This window comes from Anabrus simplex, chromosome 2 (genome assembly GCF_040414725.1).
Source record: "Anabrus simplex isolate iqAnaSimp1 chromosome 2, ASM4041472v1, whole genome shotgun sequence".
Lineage (NCBI taxonomy): Eukaryota > Metazoa > Arthropoda > Insecta > Orthoptera > Tettigoniidae > Anabrus > Anabrus simplex.
The window spans coordinates 815,986,831-816,005,257 of NC_090266.1; positions in this window are offsets into that span (position 1 = coordinate 815,986,831).

Consider the following 18,427-nt stretch of genomic DNA (forward strand, 5'->3'; position numbering starts at 1 on the left):
CTGTGTTTTGGCTATCAACCACATTAACTTACATATCTTTCGGGCCGTCAACCTCAATGACTATAATTTATGGCCACCGGTCGCAGTAAAGGGCCGTAGCCGTGTTGAAACACCGGATGCTGTGATATCTCCGAAGTTAAGCAATATTGGGCGTGGTCAGGAGTTGGATGGGTTGCCACTCGCTGTTGGTGGGAAGTAAGGGAATGGAGGAGCGGAAAGGAACTGGCCACCCTACCGCACGTAAACTCCGGCTCAGGACACCTCTGCGGAGGTTCGGACCTGCCTTCGGGGTAGTATAACCCTTACCTTACCCAGCCGCATTAACGTATTTCCTTTGGTCATCAATCACACTGACTTGAACTATTAATTTAATTAAGGATAGATATCATGTGGTGCACGGTGTGGGTTACTCTAGTCACGTCCTAGTTCGTGAACCATGGGCAACGGCTGAGTGGCCTACGATGTGGTCCTGAGAGTCGGGATACCAGTTGCTATGGAATGGGAGTAGGCATCTCGGACATATTCTGAGTCATGGCCTTCTTTGTGTTCAGACGGCTAGGACTATATACTCCTCCGGTGGTCCGTAACCCGTCAGAGGAGAGTCCTCCCTTGGACTATGTGCAAGTAGGGTAGCATCCTGCTTCATGAATTTACCGAGCTCAGAACATTTTAAGCCAGTCTCGGATCTATGGGAGTAACGGAGTCCCACTTCCATTTGACAGGCAAGGGACTCATTGGAAACAACTTGGCGAGCGAAATGGAATGCGATGGGGAACTATCAATATTAATGGGCTTATGGAAGAAGGAAAGTAGAACTGGCAGAGTCAGCAAAGAAGATGCATCTGGATGTGCAAGGAATAAGTGATATTCGGGTAAGGGGAGATAACGAGGTAGAGATAGGAGATTATAAAGTGTACTTGACGGGTGTTAGAAAGAGAAGGGTAGAGTCTCCGAGATTCTTTCCACCTTCTGGTAACCTTCTTGGTTGCTCCGAAGTTGCCATCTGCTTTTAGTATGGGCAGCTCCCATAAATTTTCTAAGGATTCTTATTTTCAAGACCTCTAGCTTCTCCTTCTGCAGCTTGTAGTTCATGGACAAGCGTTCACTGGCATACAGGCATTCTGTTTTGACCACGGTGTTGTAATGTTTTAATTTGGCATTCCAGGGTAATCACTTGTTATTGTCCATTGTAGATGTTCCTTTGTTAAGCCATATGCTAGTTTTATTATTATTAATACAACTTGTAAATTTGTGGCAGAACTAGTATTCGAACCCCGGCCAACCAGATGAGCTGTGGGATAAGGAAAAGGTGAGCTACTATGATCATATTAGTATGCTCTTTGACTAGAGAGATAGTCCTCATTTAAGCCCAGAAGCTGCGTCACTGGCTCCTCTACATTACACACTTAGTTTTGTCATCAAGGTGGTAGGTTTGAGATTGTCTTGCAGTGGTTTTCACTTTCATCACTGTCGGTATCTCAGTATACATAAAGAGTTTGAATATGTCTTCATCCTTTTAACGATTCCTTCTAGGCCGTGCACCGTCTACCGTCTGCAATGCGGGCAGATAGTGACCTGCAAAACATGTATCATTCAGAGCGAGAACTCTCTCTCCTTTACGTTGTACAATATTCAGCTCCAGTGGCTGAGGCTTAGCGGGGCAGTATTTGCCCTTATTGCCGGCGGTTGACGGCAGGAGTTCCGGACATTGACACCAGAATAGGTAACGAAATTATCTCCTCGGTGTGTCTAACTGTGGTTTAATTGATGTAGAAGATGCGATCATTCATGCATTGATTAATATTTACGAAATGCTGCGGTTACTACTCCAGTGATGATACACGGATCCAAATAACTTATGCATCCAATATAGTATGTAGGATGAGTCAATAAGAATGCCAACTTCACTATCTCCAGACGCGTTAAAAATATCGACATACTGTTTTCATATTGTTTGATGGTGTAAAGGGAATCGTAAAACAATATGTCTTCTATTCTTTGTGGGATTATGAATAACAGATATATATATCAATATTTGAGTCCTGCATGACCTAGCATGAAGGGACTGCCTGGCCAAGGTGGTAAAGGGGTACTCGGTTCGCCCGGAAGGACGTGGGTTCGAATCCCCGTCAGGAAGTCGTAGAATTTAAGAAACGAGATTTCCACTTCCGGAGGTGCATATGGTCCTGAGTACCAGGTTAATTCCTGGGGGCAAAGGCGGCCGGGCGTAAAGCTAACCACTCTACCCCATCACGTGCCGAGGTTAACAATGGTGGAAGCCTTTACCTTCCACTCCTCCAAGGGCCTTTATGGCCTGTACGGAAGTGTCTTTGTATGACCTAGCATGAAGACAACGGGCCCTGTTTCACAGTAGGATGCCCTTCAAATTTGGAAGGACGTAACCACCATTTTTGTTTCTGTGGTGGTAGTTAATGTAGTATGTTGCCTGAATACGAAGAAGAAAGTGTTGGAACAAACGCAAACGCCCAATCCCAGAGCTAGAAGAATTAATCAGACGAGATTAAAATCCTGGACCCGGCCAGGAATAGAACCCAGGATTCTCTGAACTGAAGGCCTCAATGCTGACCATTCAGCCAAGAAGTCGGACAACTGTTGCACTTAACTAAATTAAGTGAAATTTACAACTGAAAATGAAATTATTTCCTCCTTTCACGCAGTACGTGTTATACCAGAGTTCCTTGAAAATGCACTTAAATTAAATGAAAATCTCGTAACACGTAACCGAAAAAGTATGAAAAACTCCTATGTCCAGTTACAGGCGAATGAAGTAAACGTATTTTAGGCTGTCAATATTGCTTGTTTCTAAGATGCTATGCAACATAATAATCAATAAAACTATTAAGAGAAATGTTGATATCTAGAGAAACACAGTTTATTTGCTTCTCCTGTAAGATTAGTTGAAATGGATATGAGGTTTTCGTACTTAGGTGTCGATATAGATCACGGCCTTTTAGGTTTTGCTCGTGTGAAGGGGGTAACATTGAGGAATGTGTATATGCTTCCCATAATTAATCTTAATCACAGAAGAAGATGGTAGCAATTTGTACTTCTATTAATCTAATTTCATTAATACAGAACCTTCCGGCCATTTCATTAAAATAATATCGCCTTTCCCTCGACGAAATCCTTTCATGAAAAGAAAAATCTTTCACCTGTGAGCTACTTCTCTGGATGTTGTTGCTTTATTGAATTCTTTCGAGTCCATCTTTCTCTACTGTGACTTCTCTTTGCTCCTTTACGTTGCTTTTCATCCCACACTTCCCTCGTGTTCAAGTACAAAAGAAAACTCGTTTAGAGCCAAGGTACGAACAAGAGAATGCCTAATGGGATTTTCCCCCTATGTTTCAGATACGCTATCTCCTCCTCTTGCACCTCTTGCAGAGCCTCAAAGGTAGCGATGTATCGTTCGTAATTTCAGTTGTTACTGCTATCAGAGGCAACTGACTGGAAGGAATTGATGTCCTCTTCCACTCGTTTTAAATGCCCTTCAACGAGGCACAAAAGTAACAAAAGGATGAGAGATTAATGACTTGAATATGCAGAGCTACTGGATGGGAAAAAGGAATATATTACATTCAAGCATAAGAGTATCGCCATTTTACGGTCAATGGATTCCATAAAACAGATCAGTGATTGTTGAATGTAGACTAGATGGTTACAAGAGTAAAGCAATGAGATCACCAAACCCATGTCCGACGCGTTGACTGAATGGTCAGCGGTTCAGAGGGTCCCGGGTTCGATTCTCGGCTGGGTCGGGGATTGTAACATTCATTGATTAATTCCAATGGCCCAGGGCCTGGATGTTTGTGCTGTCCCCAACATCCCTGCAACGCACACAACACACATAACACTATCCTCCTCCACAAAAAACGCAGTTACCTACACATGGCAGATGCCGCCCACCCTAATCGGAGGGTCTGCCTTACAAGGGGTGCACTTGGTTGGAAATAGCCGCACGAAATTATTAACCAGCCCCATTCAACACTGACCAGAGGAGCCAGAGAAGATAATCAGAGAGGTTATTGGGTAAATTACACTATGATCTGCAGTGTTCAACTACTATCGGTATTATTATTATTATTATTATTATTATTATTATTATTATTAATGTTTTTATTATTAATTTTAGATCCCACATACGGTTTTCAGAGACACCGAGTTGCCTGAATTTTATTCCGCAGGAGTTATTTCACTAGCCGGTAAATACACAAACACGAGGCTGACGTATGTAAGCATCGTTAAATATCACCGGAATGAGCAAGGATCGAACCTAATAACTTGAGCTGAGAAGACCAGCGCTCTACAGTTTGAGCTACTGAGCCCGACACATCGGCCGTTAACCACGTTGACACCGGCCGCAGTATATAATAATTCACTCGCTAAATAAATGACAAGGTTCTCAAAGAAGAAACAAAATGAAAATCCCTCACAAATCTAATATTCAAAGTTTCCAAAGAGACAAATAGTTAATCAAAAGGAGATCGGATATTCTCTGTTGCCAGATGTTTAACTGTCACACTAATACAGGTAGGTTTTCGGAGACACCGACGTACTCGGAATTTTGTCTCGCAAGAATTATTGTATTGGTCTGTGGTGTAGTGGTTGGTGTCACCCCAGGAAGCCCGGGTTCGATTCGCGGCTCTGCCACGAAATTTGTAAAGTTGTACGAGCGCTGAACGGGATCCACTCAGTCTCAGGACGTCAACTGAGTAGGGAGGGGGGATTTGATTCCCACCTCAGCCATCTTCGAAGAGTTTTGCCGTGGTTTCCCACATCTCCTCCAGGCAAATGCCGGGATGGTACCTAACTTAAAAATACGGCCGCTTCGTTCCCTCTTCCTTTTCTATCTTTTCCAATCTTCCCATTCCCTACAAGGCCCCTGTTCAGTTTAGCAGGTGAATCCGTCTGGATGAGGTAGTGGTCCTCCTCCCCTTTCGTATCTTTCCAACCCAAAGTATCACACTCCAGGACACTGCCCTTGAGACGGTAGAGGTGGAATCCCTCGCTGAGTCCGAGGCAAAAACCAACCCTGGAGGGTAAACGGATTAAGAATGAAAAAATTATTGTATGTGCCAGCAAATCTATCGATGGAAGGCTGGCATAACTATGCACCTTCAAATACCGTCAGACTGAACGAGGATCGAACCAGCCAACTTGGGATCAGAAAGTCAGCGCTCTACCATCCGATCCACTCAGTTCAGCAAGGATAGTGAAGAAGTGGAACAGCGAAGGTCGCAGTTCAACCCTAAGCATGTGTGAAAATGGGACATGATAGTTATGTATGCATTGAACCCATGACCTTTGAGTCATAAGGAGCCAGAATCCTAAATCCATTATATGAGGACCCATATAAATTACAAGTCAAGAGGAGCTCTATCTGCCTTATTTTATCTCTAACCAGAGACGGCACGTGGAGAACAGGTGGTGATACTCATTCTCACGCTAGATAAATTACGTCACCCACACGTGCAGAGTGTGCAAGGATACGAAGTAATATGGCGGAACTAGTAAGAGTGCATTTTAAGAAGAATTGGCGACGAAACTGCCGTAGTAAACGTCAGGAAATCGTAAGTGAAACAATTTGGTTGTTAATGGTAAAGATCTTAGACCGCTAAATAGCTCCAGAAGGAGAATTGTCGAAAGACGCGCCTGTACGTTTAAACTCTGTTACATTGACCAAAATATAGTGCCTAGCTTATGAGTTAATTTAACGACTCAGTTGGTTAAGAGAAACCCTAAACGTTTATCATCAAAAACGCTACTAAACTAAACAACTATGTGTAATGTCGTAATCAGCCATGATCACATTTCTGTGGGGTGGAAAATGTGTATGTAAACTTTTGGCGGTAAAGGCGGATGGCATGAGAGTGGGAGTAAATTTTATAAAAGAACACCGCGCCATTTGCAATCTCGCATTGTTTGCCGTGAACTTGAGGCGACCGCACGTTATTCAGACTAACATTAAAAATTGGTTGTGGAGGCTAAGTCCCCAGAAAGGAAGGCAGTTTTGGTCAAAGGTCTAACGTCATCTCCAAGGGAAGAGAGATTATAAGTCAAATTAACGGTATTCCCATGAGGAACCGTAATGTAAATTCACGTCAGGGCAACAGACTGTCATTATAATGCCGAAGTCTTGTAGTTAAATTAGGTAATATTATTGTTTGACTTTATTGCGTGTGCAGATCGCTGATTTGACGAATGTGTTCGGTTAGCGAGGAAGAGAACGTGTGTATGGCATTTTTTGTTTATGTCATTATTTTCAGGTGAATGATACCAAACACAAAGACGGAAAAATACGTTTTGTAAAGCCACTATCGGTCGAGATGGCTAGGTAAAGAATGAGAGAGGCTGGTGGGCCTGTTAAGATGTGAAACCACGCACGACTACAGGTATGTAGACTACCTTTTCATAAAGTGAATTTTATTTATTTCATGATGTCACCATTTTATTTGTGTACCTATGAAGCATTTTAGGTCACTCTTTTATTTCGTAAAAATTTCAGAGGAATGCGACAGGTCATTTTTTTTGTTTCTTGGATAATCGGAAAGTCGCGAAACTAGCGTGTGAAGTGTTGTATATAGTAGATTTGAGGATTGTAAACGAATATATTGTCTAGGGTAAAGTATCATTTCCTTACGTTTATTTTCAATATTTATTGTTTGCCAAAGTCACGACATTAATTTATCGTAAAATTCTGCTCAGTGTAAAGACGAAATTCCTGTAAGTGTAATCCGTGGTTTACCATTTAGAACGAGTGCGCGATAATGATGGAATGTCAGATGTTGCGGAAGGCACACCGTCGTGTGTTCGGCGCTGTCAATTTTTTCAAGGGAAGTTACGAGGCGAGACCGGTGTGATTTGTGAAAGGGGAGTGCTATCCCAAAAGTCTGCGTAGAATTGATGAGGAGAAAATAACGGTAAACATTTCTGTAAGTCAAGTTGCGAGTTTCGGTTTTGGAAATATTACGTTGTCAAATTCAGATATGCGAGGAGAGATGGTTAGTTCGTCACAGATTGTTTTATGTAACAACATAGTGGGTCACCCAAGAGAGATATTCCATATTATTGCCGTGTAGATAAATTGTGATAGCAAATGGTATACGTCTTGCAAAGACGGGATGGAGTGTGGATCGGTTTGTTGAAATCCTGTAACGTTGAAGAGGCTTTATGCCGGGACTTCCATTGCGGGGAACACGAGGATTTATTTTGTGTAATTTTGTGATATGGGAATAGGGTCATTCCATAGTTACGGATTCCACGTGGCGTTTTACATTAAATCTCTTAGCATAATCTATGTGGTTCAAGAATTGTATTTAATACGAATTGTCAGCGAGGCGAGGTTTCCATTTGTTACATGTCAAGATAACGTATGTGGTTTTTTTTTTTCTGAAAAGATAGCGACGATTTTTGCTATTGGTCTTGAAGGAGATTTTAGTATTTTACTTTATAAATACGTTTGTTACTCGGTAAATGTTAGGGTTAAGTGTAAATGTTGCAAATGTTTCTGATTTAGTTTTTCTTTCTGTAAATTGGATCTAGGTCGGTGTTTAAACTTTTGTACACTGACTTAGCAAATGTCATGGGATAGTCACCTAATAGCGCGTGGGACCTCCTCTGGCCCTGCGAACTGCAGTGAGACGCCGTGGAAGTGAGTCAACAAGTCCTTGGTAGTACTCTGGGCGCACCTGACACCAAATCGTTTGCAGAGCGGCCGCCAATGCTGCTCTGTTCGTGGGTGCAGGATACATGGCACGGAGCCTGCGTTCCACGACATCCCAGATATGCTCGATAGGGTTCATATCGGGGCTCCTGGGTGTCCATGGAAGTCGTTGGACCTCCGCTGCATGTTCGTGGAACCAATCCGGGGCGACGTGGGAGTGATGTGGCGGCGCGTTATCATCTTGAAACACCGCAGATCCGTCTGGGCGCTGGAAGGCCAGAAATAGGTGGAGATGGTCTCCGAGCAGCTCAACATACCGCGTACCATTCAAAGTCTCTTCCAGAATAACTAGGGGGCCCATTACATACCAGAAAAATGCACCCCAGACCATAACAGAGACACTAGCGCCCTGGACCACACCTTCGAGGCAGGCGGGATCCATCGCTTCATGCGGTCCGCGCCATACACGGTGCCTCCCATCGGCGTAGTGCAGTTGAAATCGTGATTCATCCGACCATATCACGTTACGCCAATGTTCCAGTGTCCATCCCTGGTGACTGGCGACAAATGCGCGTCGTTGTGCCAGATGACGTTGGGTTAACAGTGGCACCCGTGAGCGGCGCCGGCTCCCATACCGCATAGAACCCATGTTCCTACGGATTGTAAACTGGCAGACGTGTCTAGCACGGCTTGTGTTGAATTGAGCCGTAATTTGTTGCACGGTTGCCCGTCTGTCACTATTGACAACCGTCTCAGATGTCGCCGGTCACGGTCAACGAGGATGGCTGTACAGCCGGTCGTTCGTCCGTTGTGGACGTTGACACCCGCATTCACCCATTCACGATACACCCTGGACACGGTTTATCGTGTGAATCCAAATTCCCCCACCACATCCGAAATCGCACTTCCCATCCGTCGGGCATCGCCCAACATACCCCGTTCGAACGGTGTCAGCTCACCGTGACGTTCCAGGATACACCTATCACATGCACAGCCACTGCTCACAAGGTCTCCTATACAACTGCCGCTGGCACAGGGGGCGTGTGGTGCGCAGACAACACACCTGCGCATCAGTGCTCCACTATCCCATGCCATTTGCTCAGTTAGTGTATTATAATTTATGTGTATATATTTAAAAATAAAAATACTAAAATCTCCTTCAAGACCAATAGCAGAAATCGTGATATTGTCCATAACTTCAGCCTTCGCAATGTTTCCAACCCTTTCGATAAGTCAGGCGTTTACAGATTTCACTCGAACGACCGTTCCAGCGTATACATTGGGCAAGCAGGGAGATCCTTCAAAATTAGACATAACGAACACGTTAAAGCAATCAAATACAAAAGATTCTCAGCAATGGGACAGCATACACACGACTACAAACACCGCTTCTACAGCATGAACATTGTTATAGACATCGTCAAAATAATGGATAAAGGTCTTCTATTAGGCCTAAAGGGGCAATGTTTCATTCTATTGGACCAATACTACAACCCTAATTTTAATCTTAATGATCTATCCGAAAAGCCTACTATCTTATTTGATATACTTATTTCAGTTATTAACAATCTTAAAATTCCAAAGGATCAATCAATATACAAAACAGTATGCAACACGCTGGCTTACTACCCCTACCGGAATCCACGCACCCCCCCCCCCCCGACCTGTGTTCACAGTTATCGCTACGTCCCCTCCCCCTACCTGACACGCCCGATTTCCCGCTGATTCTCGCGGTTTGTTGCCTGACATTCTGCTCGGCAGTTCCTTCTTTAACTCCTCGCCCGTGAACGTGGTGCTTGAGGTGAGTTTCAATCTTCTATTTTCCTAGTACTTTCCTTGGTCCCTGCTTTCGTCACATTAACACGAAGTTCAAATTTTTCTTTTAGGTCCGTGTGATTGGAGATCTTTCCAGGTTCACGATTACCCACTTGAAAATATTGCATTTTCACGAAATCTCGTCTGTCAACTTACGGCCTCAAGTTTACCTCACACTATTGAATATAATACTGAAACATAGGACTAAAACTATTGACACACTAATAAGTCAAGCTGTTCCAGTGAATCCATGCAAGATATATGCAATTAAATCTTTTTAATCTAACAACCCAACAATCCAAGCATTATAGATGGTTCATTGATCATAATCAATGAGGAACTCTTTTCTACATAAATTGGTCAATAAAATGGTCTTCTACCTATTTACACTTTGTAACAATACTCTAGAACAAAATTAGCTGGTAGTGTATTCGTGTAAAGATCTCTCATAACAGAATGTTTAAAGGTTTTATATATCGCTTCGAGGCGAGTTGTATATTCTTAACAGCTATTAATATATAATTAAAAAGGAAATTTTATCTGAAACTTGGTGTTATAATTAAATTTAGGCATTGTTACACACATTTAACAACGCCAGAAGATATAAATGTATAAGACTGTATATAGAACATTTTATGTTTTTTCTAGAACCTTATCATAATGTTTTTAGTCTTTGTTTTTCAATTATCCAATGTTTTATGATATAACGCAATTGTAAGTAACACACTTATTATAGAAGGTTCTGTGTTTGATCATATATAAATTATAAATATTCTAATGTAACTAGGAAAATGTCCTTGTAACTTCCTCCTACGATGATGATGGCAAATAAAATTGCCGAAACCGGTACCAAGCCAAAAATGACAATAAAAATGTGACATTTTAATAATTTCACATTTTTGATAGTAAGGTGGAAAATCCTACCCTTATCTTTGACTGTGAATCTCGTTTCAATACGGACCAATATGAAATTTTTGACATTAAATAAGACGGCCAGCAGGCAAAGAATAAAGCTCATCTTTATATGAGCTTACGTGTCAAAGTAGGAAAGTTGGGCAAGGACATCAAATTTTCAAGAAGTGCATTATAAACAATTTGACTCCAACTGAAAAAAACAATTAACGGAACATTTTACCGCATCAGAGAGAAAAGTACATCATAAAACTAACAAACTTTGGCTCCAAAATGAACTTAAGTTTTTACGTAAGAAAAAATCATTTCTTAATTATCGCCTGTATGAAACCCATCTCGAAGTCACCACGATGTTGTCAACTGCACAATAGAATATCTTTCAAGATAAAGTTCAAGACAAGTTAACTGCCATACTCTCTCAGAAGCAATGCACTTTAGACAATAAATTCCAAGTTCCCTTCAATAAAACCAATGCAGACAACAGGCCGCTCAGAAACGCAACTTCACATAATACACAAACCCAACACTTATCCGAATTCCACCCGCCTTTCATTAATCTGTCGAAAACTAACTTCGACGAAGGAGAAATTGATATCCTTTCGAAAGGACCCAAACATAATTGGCCCAATTACAACATAGCAAACATGGCTAAAATATTAGTAATAGAGACAGAAGCAGCTATTAGCAAAATTCCCGTTGATATTCAAGATGAAACCAGACACGAGGCTAAAAAACAAATAAATAATATTTTCAGTACACCGGTATATCTTATATCTTCTACGCAATTTGCAGACAGAAAAAAATTCTTAAATTTAAAGACAAAATTAAAAATTCAAAAACCATTATTACCAAGGCAGACAAAGGGCACACTACTCTCAAAATGGACCAAGCAGACTACATCGAAAAGACAATAAAAACTTTCTCAGATAAATCCTTCACAATTATTGATAAAGATCCAACCCAGTCCATTCAAAGACAAAACAGATACTTAAGAACACAAACTTTTTACTAACGGATAGCGAAAAAACAAACTGATTAATATGAACCCTGTCCTGCCGACTGTTTAAGCGCAACCTAAAAACCGTAACAATTAGTCCCTATACGCCCTATAGTAAATTTCAGACCGAGTCCACTTTATAAAACGGCTCAATTTATTCAACAGTTTCTGAGGAAGCATTACCCTTTTCAGGCAAACAAATCCATTAAGAACACCCTAGAATTAATCCAACTACTGGACAACTTTAATTTACAACCATATCATACAATGCATTCATTCGACATCACCAACAAGTATACAAATATTAAACCGGAAAAAGTTATACCAATTATTTAAAAAACCTACGTTCTTACTGCCAGCTTAGTCAATTTGATATAGCGGACTTTATGCCCATTTTGAAACTTCTAACTAGCAGTAATTAATTAATGTTCGATAAGGTAATATACAAACAGGACGGGCTAGCCATGGGTTCACCGGCATCCGGCATTCTAGCCAATATATATCTAGATTTCTTACAGTACACTAATATAGAAAAAGACAAGAAATTTAACAACATAATCTTATGGTCCAGGTTCGTAGACGATACGTTTATTATTATCATGGACCAGCGTATCACCGACGCATCTGCCACCCTAGCACACCTCAATAACATCGATACAGACATTAAGTTCACAATAGTATACGAAGTTGATAAGATTTAGATTTAACTGTTACCAGACTCCCATTTGCTTTTAAATACAAAATATATAGGAAACCAACGCATAAAACTATAACCATCCAACAAGACTCCTTACATCCCCCTAGCCATAAGCTTGCCACTTATAACAGCTTAGTACACCGTGCCTACAATGTACTCATGTCAAAAGCAGATTTAAACAAATAACTCAATACTATACGTAGTATTGCACACCATAATGGTTATAATCATAGTTTTATAGAACGTATAATACATAAGTTTAAACACCGACCTAGATCCAATTTACAGAAAGAAAAAACCAAATCAGAAACATATGCAACATTTACATTAAACCCAGACATTTACTGATTAACAGACATATTTAAAAAGAAAAATCCTAAAATCTCCTTCAAGACCAATAGCAGAAATCTTGATATTTTCTATAACTCTAGCCTTGTCAACGTTTCCAACACTTTCGATAAGTCAGGCGTTTACAGATTTCACTCCAACGACTGTTCCAGCGTATAGATTGGGCAAACAGGGAGATCCTTCAAAATTAGACATAACAAACACATTAATGCTATCAAATACAAAAGATTCTCAGCAATAGGACAGCATACACACGACTACAAACACAGCTTCTACGGCATCAACAATGATATAGACATCGTCGAAATAATGAGTAAAGGACTTCTATTAGACCTAACGGAACAATGTTTCATTCTATTGGACCAATACTACAACCCTAACTTTAATCTTAATGATCTATCCGAAAAGCCTACTATCTTATTTGATATACTTATTTCAGTTATTAAAAATCTCAAAATTCCAAAAGATCAACCAATATATAAAACAGTATGCAACAAGCTGGCTTACTACTCCTACCGGAATCCACGCCTCCCACCCCGACCTGTGTTCTCCGGTTACTGCGACCTCCCCTCCCCCTACCTGACACGCCCCGATTCCCGCTGATTCTCGCGGCTTGTTGCCTGACATTCTGCTCGGCAGTTCCTCTTTAACTCCTCGCCCGTGAACGTGGTGCTTGAGGTGAGTTTCAATCTTCTATTTTCCTAGTACTTTCCTTGGTCCCTGCTTTCGTCACATTAACACGAAGTTCAAATTTTTCTTTTAGGTCCGTGTGATTGGAGATCTTTCCAGGTTCACGATTACCCACCTGAAAATATTGCATTTTCACGAAATCTCGTCTGTCAACGTACGGCCTCAAGTTTACCTCACACTATTGAATATAATACTGAAACATAGGACTAAAACTATTGACACACTAATAAGTCAAGCTGTTCCAGTGAATCCATGCAAGATATATGCAATTAAATCTTTTTAATCTAACAACCCAACAATCCAAGCATTATAGATGGTTCATTGATCATAATCAATGAGGAACTCTTTTCTACACAAATTGGTCAATAAAATGGTCTTCTACCTATTTACACTTTGTAACAATACTCTAGAACAAAATTAGCTGGTAGTGTATTCGTGTAAAGATCTCTCATAACAGAATGTTTAAAGGTTTTATATATCGCTTCGAGGCGAGTTGTATATTTTTAACAGCTATTAAGATATAATTAAAAAAGGAAATTTTATCTGAAACTTGGTGCTATAATTAATTTTATGCATAGTTACAAATATTTAACAACGCCAGGAAATATACATGTACAAGACTGTATATATAACATTTTATGTCTTTTCTAGAACCTTACCAGGTGGTTTTTAGTCTTTGTTTTTCAATTATCCAATGTTTTATGATATAATGCAATTGTAAATTACAAACTTATTTTAGAACGTTCTGTGTTTGTACATTCATATATTATAAATATTCTAATGTAACTAGGTAAATGTCCTTGTAACTTCCTTCTAGGGTAATGGTGACAAATAAAATTGCCGAAACCGGTACCGAACCAAAAATGACAAAAATGTGACGTTTTAATTGTACCCTGACCTTTGACTGTTAAAGCGGTGTCAAAATTTGAGAATCTGTAGTGATGTTTTTGTGTTGTTGAGGGTTGTCCAAAGTTTTGCGATTATTTTATTTGAACATCACGATAGCTGTAAATTCATAGAGTTTATGATGGATGATTATGTTGTGTTGTTTTTGGTTTGCAAGGCACACATGTAGGTTCATGTGATATGAGGTCATGCTTGTGGAGCACATGGGGTGCAGTAGTCCATCCACCCTAGAGTTGGGTGGGGTGCATTACGACATTTGAGTCTCTTCGCCCTGAAATCATATCGAAGGAGGTGCCGGATTTATTCCAACGGATAACCATAGGAGTTATAAGCGATTTGACATGGGTTGTTTTATTTTGCGTTGGTGTAAATTTAAATAAATTTTAAGGTTAGGTTTATCCAAGCTAGGTTCTTAATACTTATTAGTGTTATAATGTAAATTTGTTGTGTGACGTCATGAAATAAATAAATGGTACTAGTAGTTATGACTATGTATTTCGTTTCCAGCTGAAGAAAACTTTGAGCATGAACAACATCAGATCAATACTTTCGTCAAAGGAATGTTTCTGGCAAACAGGTCCGAGTGATAACAAAAATGTAATTAAACATTTAGGGAGTTTAAAGAAACCATTTCGTCCGGGATAGATAAAATTTGTTGTTAATTAGGGTCATGAGATTACTTCATTTATTAATTTATTAACTTCAGTGGAACGGTAATTTGAGAATGAGCTTAAAACCATGTGACTAACCTAAAATGTATCCTGGAAATCTTAGTTTTATTTGCTGGGAAATTTCAACTTATTAACGTAACAATTAGTGGGACATGTCAGGTAGCTAGGGAATTTACTGCCCCAAGTGTTGTGAGCGTTTGTTGCTGTGGTGGTTATTTTGATTTTGATTTGTTGAGCATCAGATGCACTAGGGATTTATTAATGTGGAAAGCTTGGTTATCGACTATTGTAACTTAATTGTGTTCAGCCTTCAGCTTAGAAGTTTGGATGGTCGTGTGGTCATCAACATCAGTGACTTAGATTAGGGCCGTCTGCCAGTAGAGAATCATTTTTCTTGCGGTCATCACCCACAATGACTTTAATGTAAATTACAAAGTTAGATGTCGGTCCAGCACATAGTCGCAGGTCACATGGATTCAATTAAGAGTCCATACCGTACAACCACTGTGTGGCTCATCCCGATTGGATTGCCTTAATTATACCAACAGTCCAGAGCTCGTGTTACGGGGGCTGGATCATCACGAATCATTATGGTGGTACATGCAGTCTTACATGGAAACCGATCTTAGTGATCTCCAGGCTTTCTTTATTTCATTCTTAAATTAAGACGGTGGTTTCTAGTAAGGATGCCCCTCAGGCAATTGAATGAAGGTCTCCAATGCCAGCGTCTCTAATCCACGTTATTGTTATTGTATTATTTTTTCTTTTATACGGACAAGACTGAGCTCTTTGATTTACGCTGGTGTAATTTCACAAGTTTCTCCGACTATCGCATATGATCAATAAACATTAATTTATTTTGACTCGAATACTCTCATTGTAGACATTAGTTTAAATTACTGAAACCCGCCTCTTACCTAAGCTAGTGACGAAGAACCCATCAATGGCCCAAGAGAAAGATCTCATACCGATTTGCTGAAGGGTAAGGTAGCTAGGTATCCTTCGAAGGACCTTAAAGTGTTCAGTATGTATGTATGTATGTATGTATGTATGTATGTATGTATGTATGTATGTATGTATGTATGTATGTATGTATCTTGTGGGTTAGGGGTAATGTGCCTACCTCTTACCCTACGGCCTTGGTTCGATTCCCAGCCAGTCCGAGAATTTTAACTATGGATTAAGGGATATAAATGGGTTCACTCAGCTTCGTTACAAAAAGTGAGTAGTAGTCTACTATGAGTGGCAGCGAATTCGGTCATGAACACAACCAATTGGTTGAGGATGTCATACATGCGACCACGTGGCACTGCAATATCTGGGTAGCAATAGTCTTTTTATGCAAGGCCAGCGATGGGATGTACCGTATATGCTACGGGTTATTTATGCATGTTTATTTATTGATAACAGAGAGCATCACAGTTAAATATTATTCTAATTATAGCCATAAAAGTAAGGCATGAAAACATTATTTAAATATCTGACTAAAATATCCATTAAATCTACTCATTTATCATACTTATCCTTGTGGACACAATTACAGTGGTGTACTATTGTACGTTTTCATTGACCGGCGATAGTCTGATGGCATAAGAAACACTTAGAATTGTTCTTCTCAGACGCAAAGAGAAAGTAAGTCATCCGGTCATTTTAAGAGATACATTCACCTTCTGGATGCGTTACCAATAACAATATCGACCTCGATAGGTGCCGTCGCTTAAGTGTGGCCCGTATCCAGTAATCGGGAGATAGTGGGTTCGAGCCCCACTGTCGGCAGCCCTGAAGATGGTTTTCCGTGGTTTCCCATTTTTACACCAGGCAAATGCTGGGGCTGTACCTTAATTAAGGCCACGGTCGCTTCCTTCCCATTCCTAGGCCTTTCCTATCCCATCGTCGCCAAAAGACATATCTGTGTCGGTGCGACGTAAAGCAAAATAGCAACAAAAAACCAATAACAATGAAATAAGATGCGTGCACGGTTCAAGAGGAGTCAAGTACAGTATAAATAACATATGTGACAGTCAGCTGGTTGATTGGTTAGCAGTGCTCGTTCCCCCTCGCACAGCAGATCGTTTCACACGAGCAATGTACTGGGCCGTGTTGTGTGCACACTTCGTACTCTGCCGGGTTTGGCCATCCCTGTAATAATATGATCATCACGCCTGGCAGTCGCAACGTAACGAACGAATGCGTTTTTCATCCTCTTTGATGTTCAAAATTTTAGATAAATTGTTATATTCAAGTGAGGCATACTCAATCATCGAAAATATCAGACTTTGACAAGCTGATTTCACAAGTAGAGTGGAGTTCACAAAGCGTTGCGTTTCAAAATGTGCATGGATGGTACGACATCTCTTATCAAAATTAATGAGTGCTTATACTAGAATAAGGTCCTGTTGAAAATTGTTAACGGTGTCGCTGTAAGGGGTATAGCTGGATGTTATTTTAGATCTACAGTGCTCAGGAGTTTGGTATAACCAATATCTTCGTTAGTCATGAGACGTACACAGATTTAACTGGAGGAAATGATTTTTTAAGCTTCATTCGAACAAATGAGATATGTCTCTATTCAAATGTGCCATAAAAATGTGCGTTAATGGGAATATATTGGAGTTAACCCTCTAAATCATCAACATGCATGTGAAAGGCACTCACTACTTTTAAAGACTTCAGTGATATTATAATAAATAAAAAGAAAAAATGGAAAAGCATTATGACCGAGCGAGTTAGCCATGTGGTTAGGGAGATGGTGCGTCCCAATCCCACTGTCGGCGGCCCTGAAGATTGTTTTCCGTGGTATTCCATTTTCACACCACGAAAATGCTGGGCTGCACCTTAATTAAGGCCACGGTCGCTTCTTTCCCACGCCTTGCCCTTTCCTATCCCATAGTCGCCATAAGACTTATCTGTGTCGGTGCGACGTAAAGCAAATTTGTAAAAACGAAAAAGCTCTATGGTTCACGGACAGATCCTGGTAAAATGCCACATTTCATTCCCTGTTAAAGGGTATACAATCGAAGGAAGTTACCCGTTGTGATTTTTGCGATGGATATAACAGGAAGCGAGCGAGGGAAGCTACCCTTCTGGTGTTGATACTGGGTGAGGAATAAATTACTATGATACCACTTGACGATACCCCGAGTGCTCCCTACGGGCCATGCCAAAATCTAACTCTCTCATATGTTGCGGATTCCCTTTTCGCTTTAGAATCACGAGGGTTATAAGTAAAACTATCCATTAAAGCCATTTCCAAATTATGATTTGATTATTTTTATTAAATTCATTTTATTGCCCTTGGTTATAAGTATTGTGTTTTATATATATACACTCATGAGTAAGGAGGAAGGTGCTATAATATACAGCTTTATGAAGACTACTTACCGCTCGATAAAATATTATTTGCTGTTGACGCACTATGTACAGTATACAGAAATACATGACAGAATATTCTTGGGCTGAATGTCAAGCCGTATGTTCTCAATTTTGTCACGCGACCTCTTGCGCAAGATGAATTTATATCACGCATAATCCACTTTAATTTCAATTTGCATATTTATAATACAGCTTCTTCACCATAAGAAAATGTGCAGAGCCCCTCCTAAAAGTCTTAGCCTTGCATAATACAGCCAAGCTATCGCGTAGTGAGTAATATGCAATTCGGAGCAAGTTTCTAGAGCATGAGACACAATTAGCTGACGGGACATCTACTC